General features: G+C 51.9%; 1 protein-coding gene across 1 annotated transcript in view; it reads left to right on the top strand.

Annotated features, from left to right (window-relative positions):
• Nucleotides 1–16,164: 16,164 nt before the first annotated feature.
• SLC6A1 (solute carrier family 6 member 1) overlaps nt 16,165–24,454 on the top strand; it is a 40,320-nt gene continuing 32,030 nt past the window's right edge. Inside the window, exon 1 of the mRNA XM_074344344.1 lies at nt 16,165–16,321. The gene's annotated coding sequence lies outside the window, so the exon portion shown is untranslated. The remainder of the gene's footprint in view (nt 16,322–24,454) is intronic.

The following is a 24,454-nucleotide window of genomic DNA, read 5'->3' as shown; positions in this document are numbered from 1 at the left end:
AGCATCGAGGGCCGGTTGTTGGGGTGTTTTATAAGGTAGGGCCACAGGGTGCCTGATAGGCTTTTGCACAAGTCTGATTGGTTGTAGGTGAAGTAAGAGGTTTAGGGTCCATGAAGGGCGGTGGAGTCTGTGAGTCTGATAAGGTGGGCTGAAACAAGCCAGCCTGAGCTGTTGTGAGATTAGGCATTACCTGGGGCTACTAGTTTGTCAGGGCAAACACACCCAGTAAAGAATGTACTTCACCTTTCGAGGGATGTCGAGACATCTGAGAGCCCAGGAACGGGGGTCGTTGGACTTTGAAGGACCCCAGCTGGCCCCACAGGTTCCCCGAGTGGATGCTCAAGCAGAGACTGGCTCAGTGCTGGGCACGCAGTGGGCTTTACTGCAGGGAGAGGTCACTGTTGGGCTGTTGATTGTTACTCCAGCTCGACCAGCCTCCCTTCCTGGATTCAAAGCAACTCCTGTCCCCAGAGAAGGGCAGACCAGGGAAGGTCACACAGCCACTTGAGGTCCAAAGCCAAGTTTCCTGACTCCCCAGGAAGTGCTCCTTGACCCTCAGAAACTTGCCCACTCAGCCCTCATTGAGTTCTTCATCCTTTGACAACAGAAAAGCCCCTTCTAATGAACAGTTCAACCACAGCTCCGCTACCAAACCACACATCTGTTCTCCGTTCCCATCTCATCCTGTCTCCGCTGTTTTCCCTGTTTCTGGCCAGAGGTTAGAAGCTCTGCCTATCAGACCAGCCTGGAGTGTGCTAGGGAAACCGTGTGGGCCCAGGGGAGTGTGTGTGTGTGTGTGTGTGTTTGCCCTACAGGAATGTGAGTGTGTATGTGCATAAGAAAAGCCGCCCCCCTCATGTTTCTCCTTTGCTCTCACACCACAACCACACTCACAACACTTCCAACTCCAGACGCCATGAGTTTTCCACACATCACACAATTTCACCGCCAGCTGGGTGTCCTACAATTCAGTTCTGCCACTGTCTACCTGGAGTGTCAGATCCCACAGTTTAAGGGCTCAGTCCCATGAGACTTCCCTCTCTTCACACGCCAATCATGTGTCCCAAGTTCTCACCTGCACTTCTGACCAGCCAGATATAAACCAGGGTTCTCGCAATCCCCTCCTTGGGCTTGGTAATTTGCTAGAATGCCTCACAGAACTCAGGGAAATGCTGGCTTTTAAGGTGGAGGCTTGAATCCAGGTCTTTCTGTAACCAAACCCATGCTCTCACAAGTATCGGAAGGCCCAGCTCAAATAGTCCTGCCAGGGCTATCCTGCCAAGGTTACTGGTTCATTATCTAATAAGGGATATGGTAAAGGACACGGATAAACGGCCAGATGGAGAGGTACATACAGATTGGTGCAGAGGGGTCCCACGTGTGGGAGCTTCTATCCCTGTGGAGTTGGGGTGCACCGCCTTCCCAACATGTGGGCGTGATCACCAACCCAGAAGCTCTCTGAACCCTGCACTTTGGGGCTGTTTATGGAGGTTCATCACACAGGTATGGCCAGCCATTAGGTCAATCTTCAGCCCCTCTTCTCTTCGCAGAGGACGAGGGGCAGGGCTGAAAGGCCCAAGCTTCTAATCACGGCTTGGTCTTTCTGGGGACCAGCCCCCATCCTGAAGCCTTCCAGGAGCCCACCCAGGGTCACCTCAGTGGAACAAAAGGCACCCCTATCATTCAGGAAATTCCAAGGGATTTAGGAGCTCTGTGTCAGTAACATGGGTCAAAGGCCAAATACTTGAACAAAAGATGCTCCTGGGCTCTTGTCACTTAGGAAATTATAAGGGTTTCAGGAGCCCTGTGCCAGGAGCCAGGGGCAGAGACCACACACATGTATGTTTTCTAGTAGCTCACAGTGTGTGTGTGAGCCCAGCACCACTGCGTGAGGGTGAGCCCAGCGCATGCGTGTGTGGTCTCACACAGACAAGGCTGTCGTCCATGATGCAGTAACAAGTGGTCCCCAGAGCTCAGCAGCTCACAGCGATGAAGATTTCCTTTTCAGCATCTACGTTACTTCCAGGGCCACCTATGGCTCTGCTTCCTGTCAGCTGCACCCTGGGACCCAGAGTAGAAGGGCATCCTCTACCTGGAGTGCTGCCGGTCACCACAGCAGAGGGACAGGAAGCCTTGAGGAACTGGGAGCTGGCTCTGGAGGCTTCCACCTGCAGGGACGCAGCTCTTCCACTCTGATTTCAGGGGCTGGAACGGGCCATGTGATTGGGCCTGTGCCCAGCAGGATGGGACACGGGCCCTCCCACAGGGAGAGCCCGCCCCGCTGTGACTCAGGGATGTGAGGAGCCTGTGGTCTCAGCAGGTCTTGGCTGGCGTGAGAAAATGCAGCTGCGCAAATCCACGTGTTGGGATGCCTTGTGCTCTGGGTGTAGACAGCTGTAGGTCGGTGTTTCTGGATATAAAAAAAGTGTGTGATTGGTGTGCACAAGAGCCTGTGGATGAACGGGAGTGTGCGCGTGACGGGAAGAATGTGGATGGGGGAGTGTGAGCACGTGTGTGTACGTGAGTGTGTGTGTGAGCGTGTGTGTACAGATGTGTATGTGTGTGTGACACGCTCCAGCCAGGGCACTACGCCCATCTGTACACGCGCCAAACGCTTCCAGACTCACACCCGGACATACGTTCCCTTCCGCAGGGAGGGAGCTCTCACAGACGGAGGGTGAGATGCTCAGTTTCCCAGCTGATGATTTAGCAGGTTTGTTCACCCCTCATTTGTGGCCATCTGTTACCTTCCACACAGCAGCTGGGCTGTCCCCACCTGGCCTGCGCACTGTGGCTGCAAAGGAATGGCAGCAGGACCGGGAGGCAGGGTTTCTGTTGTCAGCTACCAGCTCCAGAGCCTGAGGTCCCCTCCCAGTCCCAGGACTGACTCAGATCTCCCTGGGAGGGCGGGGTGGGAGCCCAGTAGGGGACAGACCCAGCCCCGAGCCGTCCCCAATGCTAAGTCTCTTCCAGAAGGGATTTGGGGGTCTCCAAAATGCCTTAGCCTCCCCCAAACCTCCAACACGCCTTCCCTCCTCCCAGCTCACCCCTCCTCCCCCTGCAGGAACCTCCAGCCAGAACAAGCCAGCCAGCCCCTCATCATGGCTGAGAGAGTCACCACGCGTCCAGGTGCTGGTCCGGAGCCAGGCTCTGAGCTTAGTGCATGACATACACTCTCATTCAGACCCACAACGCAGGTGCTACTGTTCTCCCTGTTCGACAGATGAGGAAACTGAGGCCCAAAGAGCCACACAAGTTCACACAGCCCACTGGGAGCAAATCCAAGTCTTGTGCTAAGGTCTCCCTGTTCAGCCCTTTCCAATGGGTCCAGGGCTGCTCCAGGTCACCTCTTCAAGGAAACCACCTGACTAGCAACCTGGAAGGGCCAGGTCTGGACTGTGGCAAGACAGCAGCCCTGGGTGTGGATGCTGGGGGAGCAGGTGGAGCGGAGGATCCAAGTCACTCCATCTTCTTCTCTAGTGACCACCCTACCCCTTTCTAGGAGGAAGACCCTGCCTTCTGATTCCAACACATCCTTGAAATGAGCCTTCCGAGCCCAGGGCTGATCTTGTCATGTCCCTGCTCAACCACCATCCTAGCTCAGGATGAAGTCCAGCCTCCCTAACAGGCTGTCGCTGGCCCTGGCCTTGAGCCTTGCCCGCTTGTCCAGCCCCACAGCCCTACCTCCCATCCTCTCTTTGTGCTGAATTCCTCACCCCCCTCCTTCACCTCTGGTGTTTTGCACACACTGTTCCCTCCACCAGTCCCCTTCATAGCTAACTCCTGCCCACCCTGCCCTCCTCAGGAAGGTCTCCCTCCTCCCAAGTCCATGGCAGATCCGGTCTCTGTGTTGCCTCCTCCCCTCCCCTCCCCTTGAGATGCCTTACACACCACGTGGGATTTGCATCTCCCCCACTGAACTGTAAGTGCCCCGGGGGCATATGCTGCTTCCCCAGTCACTCATTTAACAAACACTATTAATCTCCCTGGGCCCCAAGCCAGGGATGATTCTAGAGGCCAGAGACACAAGGAAACAAAAAGGGAGGATGAGAGGGAGATGGACTGCGCTTGGGCAGCAACTTTAAGACAGGTGGTGAAGGACAGTGGTGGTGACGGATATGCCAAGACCTGAATGATGAGAAGAAACCAGCAACACAAAGGTCTGAGAGTTAAGAGCTCCAGGCTGAGGGGACAGCAAGTGCAAAGGCCCTGAGGCAGGAGTGGGTTTGGAATATTTGGGTTAAGCCCAAGTGGCTGGAGTGTAGACAGCTAGGGGAGGGGAGGGATTCAGAGAGGTAGCAAAGGGTTTCCTCTACATTTTTAATTTTGTCTTTGAATGCTCCAGACTGCCTCCTCCAGAGAGCCTTCCCTGACTTCACGATGCTCTTGTCTCTGAGCACCCCCAGCCCTACCCTGATGACCCAAATCACCTCTCAGCCCCCTTAAGATGGACCAATCTCCAACCCCAAGCCTTGTCTTATTGGGACAATGTTAAAAGCATTTTACAAGTGGCCCTTCCTCTGGTCCTGGGTCCCATGGCCAGGAGAGCATCTGAGAGATTCAGACAGGGTCCCCATCAGGACAGCTGTCCTCCGTGTCTGCTCCAGCTCCAGTTAGCAAGTCACTGGGGGGGAGGGGGGGCAGGCTGGACTGGCTGGGCTGTCAGACTCGGTTATTTATGGAATTCAATTTCCCTGGCTCCCTGCGACTCCCAGGAGCATCACAGGGAGGCTGCAGAGAAGAATTTTGTCTGGGTCTATGAAGGGGACTCGACTGCCAACTGAATCAAACACTGTCTGGAAGGATATATGGACATTTCAGGGCAGTGTCTGGGGACAAGGAGAGGTAGAACAAAGGACTCTAGGCTGAGCATGAGAAAACCTGGGTTCCAGGGCTGGCTCTGCCCCATTGTGAGGCAAGCCCTTCTCTGGGCCCCAGTTTCCATCTTAATAAGAGGTGAGAGAGGTTGACCTAGGTCAGGCATTGACACACATGTTCTGCAAAGGCCATATAAAAATCATGTAGGCCTTGTGCGCCAGAGTCTCTGCCACGGCTGCTCACCTCTGCCCTGCCGTGCAAGAACAGCCATAGCTGATGTGTAAGCAGATGGGCGTGGCTGTGTCCCAAAAAACTCTAAGTATAAAAAATAGGTGGAGGCTGACCTCGGCCCATGGGTTGTGAGTTGCTCACTCCTGATCTAGGTGACTGGTGTGTCTGTCAGGACACTTTAAGTTGCAAGCAAAACCAAAACCAAAAACAACAACAACAACAAAAACTGCTTACACTAAACATTGTCTAGGGGAGGGGGGCTTATTGGGTCATATAAGGAAAAGTCCCAGGGGGCTTCAGGCATGGCTGGATCAGGGACTCAGATGATACCATTAAGACTCATGACTGAGTTTCACTTTCACCACCCCTTGACTGTATTTGCCTCTATTTTGGCCTTGATTTTAGGCAGACACTCTTCATCAATGGAAGTCGGCATTCCTTCTGATTGGGCCAGCTTTGGTCATGTGTTCCTTCCTAAACAAATTGCTACAGTGGGGGTGGTGAATTTTCCCCAGCTGGCCAAGCGTGGGTCACTTGCCCATCTCTAGAGCCAAAGGTGAATCCAGCTCCACCTAAGCCACATGACCTGGGAAAGGTAGAGAGGTGATTTCCCAGAGGGGATTTCAGGCAATGGACGGGGCTACGCTTGCCTGTACCGAGCCTCATGTGAATTAGAACAGTGCCCTCTTCTGGGTGGACACAGTCATACCCTTCAGCTTGGCCAGTAGAGTCCAGACTGGATTTCAGACCCACTTGTCCCCTTGGTCAGGCACCAGTGTAGTGAATGATATGCACTATAGTACATGGAGTGGCCCTGGAAGCAGACGTCTCAAGATGTCCATGTGGCCCTCCCAGTGGACAGTTGGGGGATTCTCTTTGCGGGGCTTGTCCTGGGGTTTCTCCTTATGGTTTCTCCTCATTATTCCTCCCTAGATAATTACAGCCACCTCCTGGATGCCTCTGGGTCCCCACTCACTCTCTCTCCACCCAACCCACACCACACACCATCACCAGATCAATCTTCCCCAGGCTTCCAAGCCACTTCTCTGCTCAGGAACCTTCCTTGGCTCCCCACTGCCATCAGGACAAGATTCCTGTGCCTCGGTCTGGTGCTTAAGTCCCCCCATGGTCTCACATTAGCTGTTCTTTTCAGTCTCGCCTCTTCTACTCTTCTGTGCTGAACCGAGAGTCCAAGATTTGAGTTGGCACCACCATTCACTAGCTGTGTGATCTTGAACAAATTCCTGTTCCTCTGGGCCCTCAGCCTCATCATCTGTAAGCTGGGGATAGCAATGGATATGTCTTGAGGACCATGAATCACAATTTAACAGCAGAATGTTATACAAAATACAAATGCAATGTGTTGTTATTCTACCTCGAGTTACTCCAGCCTTCCCCAGCTTGTGGGTTCAGGTGGGTCCCAGTAATAATCATAAGTCACATTTCATTGGCTCCACCTCCCCCTCACATAGGACCTAAACTGATGTCTGCCAGGTGCTCAGCAACCAGCCTGTCAGCAGTGGCCACCGGCGCCATCCACTGTGCTCTTTCCAGCAGCCACCTTGGCAATTGCCTGAGAAGCTGTCTGCAGCTGTCCTTGCTGATGCCTGGGCTGTCCCCAGGTGTCCCTCAACAGGAGCTGCAGGCCAGGCACAAATGGGGAGAAGGAAGCACCTTGCCCCCTCTCCGTCACACCTGCCCCCTGGACTGGGGCAGAGCCTCATGGGCTCAGAACTTCCCCCCTGTGGAAGGGACCCCTCCCGTTTCTACTGTACTGTTCCCCTCTTCCTGGCCTGCATTCCACACTGCAAAGAGAACTGAAGGGGTCTGTGAATTTGCACAGGGCAAACATATCTTTATTTTAACTCATTCCCTTCCATCACCAATGAAGGTAACAAACCAGTCATGTTGGCCATACCTGTGCCGATGTGCAGCCAACAGAAATCACGTCTATTTTCATGTCACTTTATGGTTCTTGCAGAAATTGCTTAAATATCATTTATGTTCATCATGGCTTTGAAGTTACAGTAGTGACCAGATCCAATGTTAGATCTTGTTCTTTAATGCCTTAATAGAGGAGTATATATTTCACATATATGTGACAGTTGTGATTTTTTTCAATATTTTGATAACTGTGTTTCTTTGTCATTTTGGGTATTTTATCTTACACACTTAAAAACATGGTTCAGAGAAGGGCTCATACGTTACCCCAGCATACCAAAAGGGCTCATGGCACAAAGAAGTCTAGTTAGACGTCAAGATTGCTACCATCCCGGTCTCTCCTGCCCTGTCTCCTCTCCTCTTCTTCCCTCTCCTCTTCCCTGTGAGTAATTGGTACACAGCTCCTCAGATAAGCCTAAACCTGTCAGAACTGCAGCTGTAGGCAGGAGCCAAGTTCACCCCCTCCCCAATCTTGGTGCTTTATAAAACCCACTGTGTTGACCATAAAAGGCTACCCTCCCCTCAACCTGCACACTTTTCCTCCCTCTGCTCACATGGACTCATGCAACACATTTGTGTGTCTAGAGAGAGCACAGTTCTATAAACAGGGCTGCTGGGCTACACCCCCCGCCCCAGCACTGACCTTTCCCCCACTGCTGAAAAAAAGGGACTTCTGCATCATGGCCCCTGGGAACTGGGTCTGGATCACCTGACCTAAAGCTATGATGACCAGCTGGGTCACACAAAATAATGAGAGGCATTTATTCTCTTCTCTTCTCTTAAGAGGAGAAGCTGGGGTGCATGTTCCAAAGTATGAGGGCTTCTCCCACTAAGACTGGGTCTGAAGGAATCTGCTGCCAGGAAAGCAGGCTCCAAATCTGGCCAGGTTTGGGGGAAGCCCACATCCAGGCAGACCTGGCTGCAAACACAACTGCCTTTCTCTGGGTCTCCCTGAGCAGCTGGGGTTGTATGAAAAGAGATAGCTCTCTGAGGGATCTTGTTTTAAAAAGGGCACCGTGAAAACTGGCAGAGACTGAGGAGGAAGAGGCAGAAACTATGCGTACAAGAGTGTCCCAGGCACATTGTATGCATTGGCAAAGACTTGGACTTATATGAATAACCATCAATGGAGAAATGCAGGGAGCACTACCAGCCTCACTGTGGAAAGGTACACAGCCATTCAAATGGAAGAATGAGATCTATTATACACCAAAATGCAAAGATCGCCAAGATGTTGCCAGGTGGAAAAAGCAAGTGGCATCAGAAGCAAGGTAAGGATATTTCTTCTCAACTCTCCTTTTTAATGTCCTCCTGGGAGTTCTAGCTGATACAATATGACAGGAAATGAAAGTAAAAGGCGTACAGGTTGCGAAGGAAGAAATGAAACTATGTTTTCAGATAACTTGTTTCTCTATGTACAAGTAACTATAGCAAGGTTGCTGGATACAAAATTAATATACAGAAATCAACTGCTTTCCTATATATCAGCAATGAACAAGTGGAATTTGAAATTAAAAGCACAGCACCATTTATATTAGTACCCACCCCCATGAAATACTTAGGCAAAATTCTAACAAAATGTACACATGATCCATATGATGAAAACTACCAGCTCTGATGGAAAAAATTGAAGAACAAAATGAATGGAGAGATATTCTGTATTTGTGGATAGGAAGCCTCAATATTGTCAAGATGTCAGTTCTTCCCAATTTGATCTATAAATTCAATGCAGTCCTAGTCTAAATTCCAACAAGATAGTCTGTGGATATCAATAAGCTGATTCTAAAGTTTATATGGAAAGGCAAAAGACCCAGAATAGCCAACACAATATTGAAGAACAAAGTTGGAGGACAGACACTACTTGACTTCAAGACTTCCTATAAAGTTACAGTAAGCAAGACAGTGTGATGCTGGTGAAAGAATAGACAAATAGATCAATGGAACAGGCTGGAGAGCCCAGAAATAGACCCCTGTAAATACGATCAACTGATATTTGACAAAGGAGCAAAGGCAATCAAATGGAGAAACAAACGGTGCTGTAACAACTGTACATTCATATGCAAAAAAAAAAAAAAGAATCTAGACAGAAATCTTACACCTTTCACAAAAATTAACTCACAGTTGATCACAGACCTAAGTATAAAATGCAAAGTGAGGAAAGTCCTGGGAGATAACATAGGAGAAAATCTGTATGACTTTGGGTATGATGATGCCTTTTTAGCTACACCACCAAATGCATGATTCATGAAAGAAGTAATTGAGAAGTTGGAGTCCATTAAAATTAAAAACTGCTCCATGGAAGACAACGTCAAGAGAATGAGAAGACAAGCCACAGAGTGGGAGAAAATATTTGCAAAATACGTATCTGATAAAGGACTATTATCCAAAATACACAAAGAGCTCTTAAAACTCAACAACCCAATAAGAAAACTAACAACCCAATTTAAAAATCAAAAGACCTTAACTGACACCTCATCAAATAAGTTATACAGATGGAGAATAAGTATTTGAAAATATGTCCTACATCATACGTCATCAGGGAAGTGCAAGGTAAAACGACGAGGTACCACTACACACCTATTGGAACAGCTAAAATCTGGAACACTGACAACATCAAATGCCGGTAAGGGTTTAGAGCAACAGGAACTCTCATTCACTGCTGACGGGAGTGTGTAAAGGTAGTTATTTTGGAAGACATTTTGGTGACTTCTTACAAAACTAAGCATACTCTTACAGTACTATGCCACAGTCCCACTCATTGTTACTTATCCAAAGAAGTTGGAAATTTATGTCCGTACAAAAACCCACACATAGATATTTACAGCAGCTTTCTTCATAATTGGCAAAACTTGGAAGCCACCAAGAGGCCCTTCAATAGGTGAATGAAAACATAAATTGTGGTACATCCAGACAACGGGACATTATTCAGCACTAACAATAAATGAGCTATCAAGCCATGAAAAGACATGGAGCAATCTTAAATGCATGTTGCTAAGTGAAAGAAGACAATCTGAAAAGACTCCATGTTGTATGATTCTGACTACGTGACACTCTGGGAAAGCGAAACTAAGGAGACAGTGAAAAGATCAGGGTTCCCGGAGGGTGAGGATAGGGGAGGGATGAACAGGTGGAGTACCAGTGATTTTTAAGGCAGTGGATACTATTATAATGGTACATGTCATTATACATTTGTCCAAAACCGCAGAATGTACAGCACCAGCAGTGAACACTATGGTAAACGGTGGACTTTGGGTGATAACAATGTGTCAGTGTAGGTTCCTCAATTGTAACAAAAGTACCACTTCAGAGGGGACATCAGTCATGAGGGAAGTGATGGACGTGTTGGGGCAGGAGGTATACGAGAAATCTCTGTACCTTCCTCTTCATTTTGCTGTGAACCTAAAACTTCTCTTAAAAAAAAAAAAGCAAGTGGCAGAATGACAACTAAAGTACAAAGCTATTTTTATCATACAAACACACACACACAAAAACATGTTTTCCAGGTATATATAGATGTACGCAAATGGAAAGAAAGAAGTCTGGAAGGATGTTTAGCAAACTGTTCATATCATGTCTGGAAAGGGAGGAGGATAAATGAAAATTAAGTGGGATTAAAAGGAACTTCTGTCTTAAAAATTGTAACAGTTTAAGTAAGGAGTAAATACCAGAAATACTCGTGTAATTAATAATATTTTTTAAAGAGGAAAAATGATGGAAAACAAAATAAGAAAAGAAAGAAGAGAGAGGGAGGAAGAGAAAAGAAAGGTAAAAAGAGAAGAGAGAAACTTGGGGAGAAAATGAGGAAGGGGAAGGTCAGGGGGCACCTAATGGGGCAGAGACCCCCTGTGGCTCTGCAATGTTCTCTCCCATGAAGATGTCAGTGCTCTCCCAGCTCCTGCCCGCCCCAGCCCTGGCCTCGGGCAGAGTGCTTTGTTCTCCTTATCAGTGGGAACCAGCCAGGACCACATCTCTGGACCCACGCCTGGCCAACTGATTGCAGATTGTTTCTGAAGGAGCATTTTGCAATGGGCTTTCCCTCTCCAGGGACTATTCTAGGAATGTCAATAGCTTCTGTGTGGAAGGAAGATGCTGAATCCATTTCTCTTATAAATAATGGTACTGTGATTAGCTGCCATTCTGATGGCAGATGATGACAGTGGAGCAGGCATTTGCTGCTTCTGGATTTCCCAAGATAGAGATGGAGGTATGGAATGCCAAAGCCCTGATGGGGCAGCCACTCCATGCCTGGGTTTGAGAGCTGTGAATTCCTGCTGCCTCTCAACACTGCTCCTGGGTTGTTATCGTTCCCATTCCACAGATGAGGAAACTGAGGCCTGGAAAGGTGAGGTCACTGGTCCAGGGTCTGTCTGACTCCAAAGCCAGCATGTTAGCCACGGTGCTGCATGCTTTGCAGAAATGTTTATTGGGCCATCTCCTCCGGACAAGCTGGGTCTGCACAGAGCACAGGCTTCTCTCCACCTGTGAGGGAATGGGGGCTGCCTCTTCGCAAATGGCAGTCTGTCTGAGTGTTTCAATATTGATTCCAGAAAGGTATGACACGCACAAATATTTGAGCATTCCGCAACGAGGCCGCTGCCGGGGACCTGCCCCAGCGTGACTCCCCGACAAGATAACAAAATGCTCTTGCGTCCGATTAGTCCTATTATCTCCCACGAGGTTCGCTGTGGCTTTTCAAGTGGTTGCGCACATTAATGTGGCGGCTCTTTTGCTAATGGGGGAACTTCTGGCATGGAGCGGGGGTAACAGGATGTGGTGGAGGTAACAGCGTCCCTTCTGAAACAAAACACCAAGCCCTGCTTCCCTGCGGGAATGTTTTCTTAGGTCGAAGAGAGGCTTCTCGGTCTTACTATAATTTTGGAGATGCTGGATGATGGATTTGTGTTGTCTGTGGAGACAGAGTCTGCTACAAGCAGCTGAGGGGCGGAGGGCAGGAGGCATGGGCAAGGTGTGGGGAGCAGACTCCGGCACGGCCTTCCCCTGACCCATCACCCAGCAGCCTGGGGTCTCGGGTTGGCGGAAGTGGAGTGAAGTCTCTTTAATTTAAAAGTGAGGAACCTGGGGCTCAAAGAGGGAAAGGACTTGCCCCCACACACACAGAGACCTGATGACAGATGTGGACATCCTCACCACCCCCAAATCAGGTCTCTTCTCACTGCATCACCTAATGGTGGCCTGTGACAGGTTTGGGGGCGGGGAAGCCCTAGGGGGAGGATGAATGAACTAGCTTTGGAGACAGTCAGGCTTGAGTTGGGATGTCAGCTCTGCTCTTCTTCCACTGTGTGACTTTGGGCCAGTGACTCTCCGGGCCCCCGTTTCCCCACGTGATTAATGTGCAGCAGGTTCTCACCTTCCTGGCTCTGCGACCAGGTAGCCAGGTGCTCTCAGGCGAGTCACTGCTTCTCTCTGGGCCTCAATTTACCAGTTTCTAAAATAAAAGTATTCAACTAGGTAACATCTTGGGGCCATTTCTGGCCTGATGCCCTGTAAGTCTATGAGTCAGTCAATGATCCCGAGTCAACGGGGGTGGGGGGGGAGGACTACGGCAATCACACTAACAATGAAGGTTCAGCCATTTATTGAGGCCCATTGTGTGCGAGAGCTCTGCTGGGCGCCAGCCCTCCTCATTTCACACCTACGATATTACAGCAGCCTCCTACCGGTCTCCGGGTTTCAATTCTTCCCCCTTTCAATCTACCTCACATATCTGGCCAGTCTCAGCAATGTGAAACCCTACCTTACTCTCTGCTCCAGCACATTCAGTAGCTCCCCAGTGCCCCCAACAAGGTCAACTCCAATTCTTTGGGCTTTCCATGTTCCGGCCTTGCCCTCGCTTATGGCATCTCCTACCAGCTGTGTTGTCTAATCTTTGGCTAGCCCTCCCCTGTGTCTCGTCTCAGAGGTGCTCAATGAACATTTGTTGAGTGAATGAACACATGGGTGCAATGTTTCTCTAAATTAGGCTCTTCAAACTTTAGTCATTTTCAAACCAGCCACAAGAGTTTTGCAAAAATCTGTGCATTGTGTCTATTTTTATTTACTTAAGTATTTTCCTTTTTTAGATTAAATAAACGTATCCGAAAAGGAAACTGTACATCACACTGTAACCAGAAGATCAGTATTACATGCCAGAAATAGGTCTCCACTAAAATAGATACAAGGACAAATGAGCAGTGTGTTCAATCCTAACTAGATATTGGTGTCTACCAAGGCTGGGGTCCTAGGCTCATCTCTCATAGTTAACACGGGATTGCTCAGTACTGTGGAGAGGTGTTGAGATAAATTAGCACCAACCTGAGACTTGCCCGTGGACAGAAATCACAAGGACATTATAGGGAGATGAAATAGAAGATCTTTTCCATGCCAAGTTATTCCACTCCACTGAAAATGATCCTAGGTACCACCAGTCATTGCCAGCCTATATTTTGGGAACTCTGCTAACAGAACCCATTGCTCTAGCCCATGAGGGATGCATGTGAGTTCTCTGGAAGATTTTAACCTGGCTTTTAGGAAAGACATGGAAACCGTGCATCAGCTACCTGAACTTCAGTGTCCCTTATCTGAAGCTGCACTGCACAAGGGACAGTTCTCAGAACTCCAATGAGATAAGTTTGTTGTTTGAAACCATCTGACTGGTGGAATAATGAGTTCTCCACCACTGGAGATAAGCAGATAGATGCTAGACAGTCATGGGTGGGTGGGTGGGGGGAGCAAGGAGCGGGGGATGTTATAGAGATAATCAGGGCTATGAAACTGACCTGACAGCCAGACTTTGCTTTCATAAGTAGGCAAAACACATTTAGAGCAATGAAAATAGAGAGGAATTAACTTTTGAACAGGAAAAAGAAAGGGGGATGGAAATGGTTATTATAATTCCTTTATACAAGTAATGCTTCATATTTCTCAGTCCAGCACTGGATTCATCAGAACTATTTTGGTTTTAATCAACATAAACTGAATTCCTACTTGCATAAGTGATGAAAAAGGAACGTAATGAGATTTAAATAATAAAACTGTCTTCAGGCATGGCTGAATCCAGGGACTCAAACAATATTCATCAGGACTCAGTCCACATTCCATCTCTTGGTTCTGTCTCCCTCTGTGTTGGCTTTATTTTCAGATAGGATCTGCTCAAGGAATGAGAAAGATGGCTCCCAGCAGATCCAGGCTTAGGAGCCATGGTGGGGATTGAACTTCTGCTTGACAATAGTTTTAGGAAAAGTCCCAGGAAAAGTTCTCATCAATCCAGCATATGCCACAAATCCCTACCATTGAGATCAGGGTGATGTGTTCTGGCTGTGCCTGGGTCACAGGTCCACCTCTGAAAGGAGGGAACCCCACCCAACCATATGAATGTGAGTGGAGGAGGGGAAGTTGCCTCAAACCAAAATTGAGATGCTATCACCTGAACAAGCTGAAATGAATGTCTGGCAAGAAAAATGAAAAATTGCTTCCATTTTTGCTACCCTCACATCCTTGCTTAAAGCTCTTCATCCAAGATGGTATCTAGCCATCCATTGGCCCTTAGCTCAAATGGCACTTCCTTGAGGAAACTTTCCCCAACCATCCCAAGCTGGGCTGAGATCCCCTGAAATGTGTCCTCCAGGCAGAGCACTCTGGACCTGTGTGGTTATTTGACAGAAGCCCATCTCCCACGCTGGACCAGGACCACCTTGGGGTCTGTGGCCGGTCTGTCTTGTCCACCATGACATCTCCAGGGCCCAGGATGGTGCCTGGTGAGTAGAAGCAGCTCAATAAATATTTATTTGAAGTATTTGAAGTACAGGTGGAGGTCATAAGCACATGGGAGCTGGTGACCAGTGAGGCCTGAGGAATGGGTGGGTCAAGGAGGATAGCAAGATTCCATGCTTGGGGGCGAGAGAGTGGGAAAGAGGCAGGAGAAGTCAGGGTGACCCTGGGGAGCACTGTGTGTTGTAGGACACCAGGATGGGTGACCGGGGTGGGGGACAATGAGGGGTGGGAGATGGCAAGTCAATCAGCAAATGCCAGCCCTGGAGAGAGAGAGAGGTAAAGAGTAGGTCAAGGCTGGACAGAAGGAACCCTTTCTGTGAGTCCTTGTGGGGACCCAGAGGGAAGGGCAGTCGTGGCTCCATTCCCAGGAGTCTTTGTAAAAGGGGTCAGGGGTCCGGACTTGGCAAGGCGAAGGGAGGGAGTCCTCAGGCACTGGGTTGGTGTTGGCTGGGAGAGATGGTTTCTCTGGGACAATCCCCCAAACCTCAAAAACTGGAAGGAGGAGAGTATGGCGGGAAGGGCAGGGGAAGTTCTGCCGTCATCCCTGAGTGTTGTTCCAGGCTGTGATTCCCATTGTAGTCATCTGTTGATCCTTCTGCCCATCATAGCCACTTGTGTCTTTTCTCCATCACCAAGCCCTGGCAGCAGGCAGGGAGCCTTCTCCTGCCCGCCCTCCCTACCACATGCACACATCCAGCCTGGTACCAAGACTCCAAGTCAGAAACTGTTCCCTGTGTGACAGGCAGCGGGAGGTTGCCGGGGGAAGAGGACAGGAGCCTACCCCCCACCCACACTGAGGGGGCTTTGCGATCCACGGAGAGAGAAGGGGGTGACAGAGAATGAGAAACAAAAGAGGCCAGCAGAAGCAGATCGGCCAGGCTGCGAAAAAGAAAAGCCAAGAGGGAAATCCATGTAGACAAGGACTGGGACACAGAGACCTGGACAGACAGTCCAAGCAGGGAACAAGCCACCAGACTGAAGGCGAAGGAATGAGAGAGTGAGAGCAGGAGAGAGGGGAACAGGCGAGACGGATGGGGCGGGGGAGAGGAGAGAGAGAAAAAAAGGAGGGAAGAGGGGAGAGGGAGGAGTGATGCAGAGCGAAGAACTGGAAGCGGGAAACGGGAGAGAGAGGGAGGGAAGACGAGGAGGGGAAGGAAGGGAGCGGGGTGAAGGGAGGCGGGAGACGTGGCCGAGGAATGAACCGAGAGGAGGCTGTCGGGTCGGGGGAGCGCGGCGGGCCGGGGGCGCGCAGACGGGGGCGGGCGGCGCAGTAGCGCCCCTCCCCGGGAGGGGCGGGCTCCCGCGCCCCGGCCCCGCCCCCAGCTCGCGCCCTCCGCCCCGCCCGCCGCGCTCCCCGCCCCTCTCTTCCCCGCGTCCCTCCGCCCGCCCTCGAAAGACCGAGCGAGCAGCGAGGTTGCGGGCGAGCCGCGCCGAGCCGGGGAGCCGAGAAGCTGGGAGCGCAGCGCGGCCCGAGCCGGGAGCGGCCCCGCGCCCGGAGCGCACCGGAGCGGCCGAGCTGCCCGCGCAGCGCCCGCCGCGGGCCGCGCAGCCGGGGCCGCAGGTAGGAACGAGCGGTCGGCGTCGGGGCGCGGGGCGCAGAGCCCGGGACGGCCCAGACTGCGCGACCGGCGCCCCGGGCCGCCGCCGCGGGCCGGGCTGGATGGTGGGGTGGGCACGCCGAGCTTCCAGCCGCCGCGCCTCTCCTGGCCTCGGGCCTCAGGAAGGAGCCTGAGGCGCCGCTCCGACCGTCGATGCGCGCGCCCCGGCCGTCCCTCTGGGACGCGGGTGGGCCCCGGGGGACTCGCACGGGGTCGCGAGAATCTCCTGCCCTTTCCCGGTCGCCGGCCCCTCTTCCCCACAGCTGGCGCTGAATTCTGCTAGAGCCGTCGAAGCGCCGCATTCATCCCCAGGGGGTGGCGGGGACCTGGGAAAGAATGATAGCGTTTGGGGAGCCATGCGCCACTTCTTCCTCTGGGGTGAGCTTCGCCGAGGTCGAGCAGTGCCCCTCTTCTGTTCTCTGAGAGCCATGGGGAGTAGGCGACCCGGGAATGGGACACCTCCTTTCAGTCCTGGGGCAGCTTAAGCTCTCTTGAAATTTTGGCTAGAAAGCACGCCACAGTTTGGGCTTGAGCTGAGCGCGCAGAAGCTCGCGCGCCGCACTCTCCCCACTCCTTTCCCTGAGGAATGGGGGTGAGAGGGGGGTCCCCCAGAGGGTTTGAGGACTGTGTCTTCTTACTGCCTGTTGCCGCGGGGACCGTTCTCACCTTACTGCCTTATGTCCTGTCATTTACTTTATGGGGACTGGAGAAAAGGGCGACCCTGCTCCCTGCGGTTACCCCGGGGCAATGACCACCGGGTCTCTATGCAGAGACCCTTTGTACCCACCCGTCCCCATGGCTGGCACCCACAGATGGCCTGTTCTAGCTTAGCTTGCTCTTCAGACAAGGAACTCAGACCTGATAGCCCTGCACTGAGGCTAATATCCTCTCTAAATGAACGTGAACCCCAAGGAGAAAATTGGATTTTTAAAAGCCTAATGACAGTGCTCAGTTTCTTCCCGATGTGGGGCTTGAGCTCTCCCTCCCTCTCCTAGGAAGCTTAGTCTCATCTAAATGAAAAACTAGGAGGGGGGGGCACTGAAAAAAATGGCTCCTGAGCTTTGGTGACACCCCAAAATCAGAGACTGTGTCAAGCTAAGTGAGCGGACTTTGGGGTCGACCTTCGTTTTTCTGTGACATACAAGATGGGTGTGTGGTGAGAGAGGGAGTGTTGGGTGCTGGATAGAGCCTAGATTCTCTCTTTGGGAACTTTGGGGGAAATGCATTCATAAAAGAGTCTGAAAAGGGTACCCCAACTTCCAAATTCCAGAACAAAAGGGGTCACTAGAAACTACAGTCATCTGGACTCTGTTTCTCTGGGAAGGGTTGAGCCAGCCCCAGCTCTGGTCCTGGTCAGAGGAGCCCCAGACCCTCCCCCAGGCAGAGGAGAACTAGCCCTTAGGGGTGCAAGTCCCTGGAGGAGTGAGAGGGACCTTTTCCCAGAGCAACGGGGCAAAATGGCTGAGCCTCCCTCGAGCCTCAGAAAGAAATTGTCAGGCAGGCGGCAAACAAAGAAAGCACTCTCTCTCCAGCCAAGCGCTGGCTCAGTGGCCAGTCCTTGGAGGACAAACAGGGAGTCCTAGGCAGCGGGACGCAGCCCGGTGTGTCTGGTGGAGCATCTGGAGAGTGGGGTGATCCCTCAGAATCGCACAGGAGAGGGGCAGCTGCTGTGGGAGAGAAGCGGGGACCATCTCTGCATATGCTGTACCCTTTATTCCAGGGCTGGAGGCTGGGTGAGAGGTGGGTGGGTACTGCCAGGAACTTGGGATGGGGCTAGGACGGGAAGCTCGGGGCCAAGGAGGAGGCAACTCAGAGGGTAAAGGAAAGAGCTGAAAGAAGCACAATAGCCCCATCTCTCCCCTGATTTCTCACGCCTGGCAACCAGGAGCTCCCAATGCTATGAATTTGTTCGCGCGCGGCCCAGCACCCAGCAGGCACTCAGTAAATGTCGTAGAATGAAGCCTGCGTGGATGAATATGCAGACAGCACTAGCATGGACCTACCTGCGTCACTGAGCAGGAAGGCTACAAAACGTGGCCTCTGAGACCATGGCCAGGAATGAGCCCACGAGCTGGCTTCAAGCTGAGGTGCTGCCATTTTCTGGCAGGTGACCTTGGCCAAGTTCTCGTCCCCCTTGGAAGGTAGGAATGGAGAATCAGAAGCTTCCAAGGTGCTGAGCTGATAATCCCTGCAGTAACCTTGTGCAGCAGGTGCTGTTCTAATCCCCCACTTCGGAGGTGAGGACACTGCAGTACAGAGAGGGGAAGTGACTTGCCCAAGGTCACACAGCCAGGAGGAGGCAGGGCAGAGATTTGAACCTTGCTCTTCTGACTTCCCAGGCCAGTGCTTGGCCCCATTGCTGGGTCCCTGGGCCTTGGTTTTCACCTCCACAAAGTGACGTGTTGGGGTGATGGTCAGGGTTTGATGACTGACAGTGAAGCCCACCAGACTGCCATCTAAGCAGCGGCTGCGCCCCTGCCTTCCCAGCCTGTGCTAAGAGCAGCATTAAATAAAGCACGTGTGTCAGGCGGCTTCTTGCCTTCACATAAAGACGCCGTTCCTATGCTTGGCTGTGAGCTCAGAAGCTGAGACAGAGACATCCCAAGCCCTTGGAACGTGAAGATGTCTTTTCTCCCTCTCCTGCTGTGTGGGTCACAGGCTGAGTGTCAGTCCCAGCTGATTAAGCCTTGCCCGCTGCCACCTCCAGCCCCCAGCGTTCCGAAGCCCATCCCCTCTTTGCCCTTGGGAGCAGGTGGGGTGCCTGAGCCCCTCCTTGTCACCTGGCCTAAGGCCTGCCTGGCAATTTCTTCCCTTTGATCACTGAAGCCCTCTCCCTGAGCCGCAGCCTCAACACCAAACCCAGTTAGAGGCCCTTAATCACCTTGCTCCCCAAATGGAAAGAGAGACCTGTGTCTGTGCTAGTGTCGGAAGGAACTGCCCTTTTAATTCAACCAAGTCAGGTCGCCCGAGCGTCTCTGCGTGGAGAATGGTGGGCAGAGCCCTGCCCCTGCCACTCCGGGATGCAGACAACCTTGAATTGACAACAATTGCAAAAAGCAGCAGCACCCCCCACCTCCACCGCAGTAAGGAGCCCGCGATGTTACCCACTGCTCTGTCGCGTTCCTCGGTGCCAGCTCCTCACATGGGCTCAGCACCGGTGGTCCTTTCTGCCACCTCCACCCCATTCGCTGGAGGTTTCTGGAAGGTGGGGGAAAGGTGGTACATGAGAGAGGGAAAGGCTGGGAGGCCTGATGTGGACCAGAAATAGGGCTTCCCGGGAAATGTGCCACCTTCACTCCGAGCTTACCTGAGGGCCTCTGGAGCGGGGGAAGGAGATGCGAGTCAGTGGGAAGCCGGCTGCTAGCGGAGATAGGCTTGCCTGGCAGAGACAGTAGGTGTGAACGTAAGCTGTGACATTTCAGCACAGACTTGGATTCAGTCATAAACAGGGGAGAAAAACCACCAAGTGTTGTTCCAATGATAATATCATCAATAACAGTCATCACTGAGAGTTTTGGGACTTGATAACCTACCGGGACCACGCCGTGTGCTTTCCTGATTGCACTGCATTTCATTTTCACAAAAGCCTGTGAGGTACGTAGCAGGATTGTCCCTGGGCAGACAAGGACTGAGAAGGAGAGAGGTCACGGCGTCTGCTGCAAGATCGCTGGGCTTCTAAATGGCCCTGCAGCCCAAACGCAGCCACCACATGCTGACGCCCCTGCCACGGAGAAGGGCCTGGCCTTGCTTGCTTGGCAAGGACCATGACACCCCGTTTAAGGAGCTGTGCAGTTAGAACGTGCTTCCTAGTTTGTCTCATCAGTTGAGCTTTGCCACAGCTCAGGAGGTTGGCGGTGTGATCACTGCTATTTGATAACTGGGGAGGCTGAGGCACAGAGGGATGAGTTTGTGCCCGAGGTCCCTTGGCTGCAAAGTTGCAGAACTGGGATTCGCACTCTGACGCCCCGTACATTGTATTTGTGACCTATGCTTTAGATTCATTTAAAGCTGGTGTTGATGTTGTGCACCCAGCCACCTTTCCTTAACTCTCGGGTGTCCCCCGACTTGTCACCACCCGCTTGCTGCTCTGGAAGCCATCGAGAGCAGCCAAGGAAGCTATCAGCTCTGATTCCCATGATCTGACATGACACGAAAGTGGCATCCGATTTGATGCGAGCTGCCTGCAGCGAATGGCCATCTATTTTTACATTTCTCACAAATTGGAAATTACAAGAAGGCCAGGTCTTGCAGAGCGATTGGCCGGAGCGCTCTGAAAGCAGGGGGTGTGCAGGTGGGTGGAACGGGCCACATTAAGGTGCCAGGGGCCCTCTTGGCTTCAAAAGGGGCCCCCAGCTTCTGGGGCTGGATGGGATCCTGGCGCACAGACCAGGCTGGAGGATGCAGGAGTTAGTGGCTGCTTCAGACAGTGACCTGCAGCTCTGTCCCCCTATCACCTGCACAGTGTCTGCAAGAGCAGGGTCTCATGCCAGCTCCTGAGATAGCAGAGTTCTGGCCAGAGGAACATTCAAGGTCAGAGATGCCCCGAAAGACACTGACAGCAGGTTGCTTTCATGGCCTTATTGTTTAGTAAGGAGGTTCTGCGCAGGGAGAAGGCAGCAGCCACAAGGAGGTGAGAAATGACATTTGGTATCGGTTTTGTGGTTTTCTGGAACCTAGTGCTGATAACAATTCTCCTAGTCATCAGGACAACACTTCACAGTTTGCAAGAAAAAAGAGAGAGAGAGATGCTTTTGTGGCTATTCTTTCTTTTGCTCCCGTGTGGGGAAGAGAATGTGGTTCCTCATATCCTGGAGAAGAGTCTTCTGTCAAACACAAAGAGATTTTTCTTTAAGCTCCTTTTCTCAAAGTGCCCAAATCAGAATGACCTTGACTCAAATGAGGCCTTTTTGTGCACATGTGAATACACACACACTTAACGCTTAAGTGGAATTTCACAAAGTGCCTTCTATTGAAGTTTGCAGTAGCCTGGGCGCTCCAAGTGAAAGTAATATTATTGCTATCACCATGATTGTCTCCACCTTTTGCATGGGGAAACTGGTGTATAGCCAGCCCTGAACACTTCGTCCCTGACCTCTGGCTTCCCAGCTGAGGGGAGTCACCTTTACTAAGCCTGAATCCAAATTCACCAGGTAGCCCCTTGAAGGAGCCCAGAGAAGCCCCAATCTGTTGGAGGTGGAACACAGCACAGTGAGCACAGGGGTGGAGACTGCCAGACAGCCTGGAAGGGCACAGCATGAGGCTTGGAGGAAATGTCTTGTTCCAGCCTCACCTGAACTCTGGCCAGCGGCTCTTGTCTCCTTGGTGACATCTAGAGTTTGGGGTTTGAAGTGTGCTCATTTGGCCAGGGTGGCCCAGTGGTGGTGGGGCTGGGTGAGGGGAAGGAAGGGTGATTGCTCTTAGATGCATGTGCCTGTGCACAAGTGTGCTTCTCTAGATGGATTTGGGTGAAAATGAACACGAGGGACCCTGTGAGATCACCTAAAAGGACCTCAGGACCATGGGAACCAGTAAAGGTGCGGGGAAGTGTTGGTATGTGAGCTTCAGATGGTTTGAGACAGTTTGAGACATGCTATTGGAGCTGCTGTGTGGTTTGGAGTCGTGCCCAGCCAAGAGGGAAGGGAAGGGGTTAGGGTAGGGATGGAAACCACTCACCCGGCCTTTACCCCCACTTCTCCTCTGCCAGTTCTAGGGGAGGCAGGGACACCTGAGGCTTTGGCACCTCCCCTGGCTGTGTGGCCAGCCACCGACCACTGGGTACCAGTCGTGGGCTGCCTGAAGCTGATGAGAACGATGCTAGGGGATAGGTGTTGTGTCCCCATCGGCAGAGGAGGACCCTGAGGCCAAGATGGGTGGAGTTTCTCCCCCCGGGTTACACGGCAGAGTTCAGACCTGGGTCTTGCTGGTACCCACCAGCTGTGCTTTCCCACGCCACCCGCTGCTTCTGGAGAGCACCCAGAGGGAGCTCGAGGCGGGGGTGTGGGGCTTTGACTCAGTGAAGCAGAGGATGAGCGACAGGAAGCAAGAGTGACCGCTGCTTCCCAGGCAGTGCGTGCTCTCCATCCTGTGTCCAGCCCTCGTGGCCACCTGAGCCTCTTAGCGCTCACGTTGGATGTTTCCGGAGCTTGAGCTCAAAGACCCACCTATGTTTTTTGTTTTTTGTTTTTAAAAAAAAGGCTTGGGGATGGGGAAGTAGTCTTACTGAAGAGTCTTCTGTAAAGATGGAGTTTAAATGCACTCATGTATTACATATATGTACCTCCTTAACAGGTTGGTTCAGCACGGCGACACCAAATCATCAGACACGTACGAGCCCCAGTTTTGAGCTCTGACTGTGACACAGGCACTGAACCCAGCATTTTACAAGCAGCATCCTAGGATCCTCAGTAGGAAACTGTGCCCAGGGAGCTCTCGTGGTTGCCCAAGGTCACCCCACTGACTGACCCATGCCAGGACTCAGATCCAGGTCTATGGGACCTGATGCCTGGGCTTGCAGACCAGAGAGAGGAGGCAGAGCTGCCTCCCACGGGTACCGGCTGCCCTTGAGCAGAGTCCTTCCCTAACCTGGGCATCGCTTGCTCAGACCATGAAGCCAAAGGGTTTGGACTGGTTGGGTGGATCGGCTGCTTCCTGCACCCGGTGCCAGCTTTCCAAGCAGGGCAAGGGAGCCTGCACGCCCTACTTCCTCCTCTGTTTCCCCTGTAATAGCCTCCCTGAGACTAACGACTGAGAAACTTAAGACCCCTTTCCCCAAACAGCAGTAAATGCCTCTAATGACAGAGCAGATGCAGCACTGTTAATTACGCCGCGGGTATTAAATGAGAATGCCAGCCCCGGAGGAGTTAAATAGCACCGCTGGGCTGGCAGTGGCTGTGCCATCAGCCTCCACCAAGGCAGGACCACCCCCTCCCCAACCCCGGAGCCAGTCTGAAGTCACAAAGCCTAGTTCACATGGGCCCCCTCCCCAGCATGGGGTCCCAGCAGCTCCTTGGAGCTGGGACATCAGTGGCTGCTCTGGGAAATTTTCTTAGCAGCCTCTGGGGGCGGCGTTGGTGGGGGGTGTCAGAGGCAGTTGTAGGCAAACAGCTGAATCAGATAAAACTTTGAGCACTGACTTTGTGCTAGTCCCTACTATGGGTCACAGAGATAAACTAGGTACTGTTTCTTCCTCTGAAGAGCTGCTCACAGTCCAAGCTATAAATTCACTGAGTGGGAATGCTGTGTCTTCTGGCATCTTTGGTGCATAGTTGGGGACACATAGCAGGTCCTTACCTCTTGCTTTTGATTGCCTACATAGCTCCTTAAGTGAGAGCCAGAGGCCACACAGGTGGGGCCAGAGCAAGACCAGCCATAGGCTGAATGGAGCAGAGGGACACGCAGGGGGCCTGGCTTTCACCAGCTTGGCCTTTCCAGATAGCTGGACTTTCCACTTGCTGGTGACCATGGATAATCCCTTTGCCCACCCTGAGCCTCAGTTTACACATCTGCAGATTGGGCGCAGTGAGGGCCATCATGGCCATAGGCAAAACTGTGTCCCTGAACCAACCCTAGCCCTGAGGCTATCAGGTCACACAGACTGCATAAATGTCTGAAAAATGACATTTTGTATGCAATTCAGCAGGAGAAGACACAGAGTTGCCAAAGGCAGGTCTATTTATTCTTGTGGATTTAAAATGTCACTCAAAACTTCAACCCTCTCCAGTAGCTCTGGGTCCCAACCTCCTGCTTCCTGCACCTCAAAAGCTGTTTCTTACGTTTTTCTAGGCCAGGGAAAGTCACAAAACCCACCTGTTTCAGACACCCCTGTTACAGATGGGTAAACTGAGGCCTGGAGAGCAGGGGTCCTAGCACCTGCGGGCCTAGGACCCAGAGCTTCTAACCCCTAATCGAGTGCTCTTTCCTCTGCCCCATGCCAGCCCAGCTCCACCGTTGAGAAATTATTAAATAGAGTTGGTGGAAGGACTCTGGTTGCCGTGACAACGGAGCCTGTGTCCTCAGAAGATAATGGCGTTGCACAAGGCAGAGTGATGTGTGTTGAATGCTGATTCGGGAGCTGCTGGAGCGAGCGAGCGAGAGTG

The sequence above is a fragment of the Camelus bactrianus genome, chromosome 17 (assembly GCF_048773025.1).
Source record: "Camelus bactrianus isolate YW-2024 breed Bactrian camel chromosome 17, ASM4877302v1, whole genome shotgun sequence".
Classification (NCBI taxonomy): domain Eukaryota; kingdom Metazoa; phylum Chordata; class Mammalia; order Artiodactyla; family Camelidae; genus Camelus; species Camelus bactrianus.
This window is presented reverse-complemented; position numbering and strand designations above follow the sequence as displayed.